This window comes from Bison bison, unplaced genomic scaffold, assembly GCF_000754665.1.
Source record: "Bison bison bison isolate TAMUID 2011002044 unplaced genomic scaffold, Bison_UMD1.0 scf7180017864183, whole genome shotgun sequence".
In the NCBI taxonomy this organism is placed as follows: Eukaryota; Metazoa; Chordata; class Mammalia; order Artiodactyla; family Bovidae; genus Bison; species Bison bison.
The window spans coordinates 7,377,028-7,377,746 of record NW_011494755.1 but is presented as its reverse complement, the minus strand read 5'-3'; the positions used below and the strand labels follow the sequence as shown (position 1 = coordinate 7,377,746).

The 719-nt window shown below is 40.2% G+C and overlaps 1 protein-coding gene across 6 annotated transcripts in view; it reads left to right on the top strand.

The window, feature by feature from the left end:
- Nucleotides 1-719, top strand: part of LPAR1 (lysophosphatidic acid receptor 1) — a 164,635-nt gene that overhangs the window by 80,750 nt on the left and 83,166 nt on the right. The gene's annotated exons all lie outside the window — the stretch shown is intronic.

Genomic DNA, 719 nt, shown 5'->3' with positions numbered 1-719 from the left:
CGACTGAAGTGACTTAGCAGCAGCAGCAGCAGCAGCAGAATTATGGTTGATCAGGTTACTGAAGTCACCTGGGAAAACAGGAGGGGAGGGCTATATTAGAGCCACACAGCCTATATTATAGCTGGAAGTCCAACTCTGTATTGGTGGAGAAAGACAAGACAGGAAGAGTAAGGTGGTGAATGATTGGGAATCTGTGAGATTGTAGTCCTAGTTACCCCAAGATGTATCAGGAATGTACATTTATTCTTATGAGAATGCTTTTTGCATGATTTTTTTCCCTGAAAAATATTTTTTAAATTTCATTAAATATTTAAAATATTAGAAGCTGCCTCTTTTGAGCCTCACCTCTTATTGCTTTCCTCTAAGCTAGTCACTCTATGGACGGAGGTTCGTGACATTGTACAGGAGACAGGGAGCAAGACCATCCCCAAGAAAAAGAAATGCAAAAAAGCAAAATGGCTGTCTGAGGAGGTCTTATAAATAGCTGTGAAAAGAAGAGAGGCCAGAAGCAAAGGTGAAAAGGAAAGATATACCCATTTGAATGCAGAGTTGATAAGAAAGCCTTCCTCAGTGATCAGTGCAAAGAAATAGAGGAAAACAATAGAATGGGAAAGACAGAGAGCTCTTCAAGAAAATTAGAGATACCAAGGGAACACTTCATGCAAAGATGGGCTCGATAAAGGACAGAAATGGTATGGACCTAACAGAAGCAGAAGATA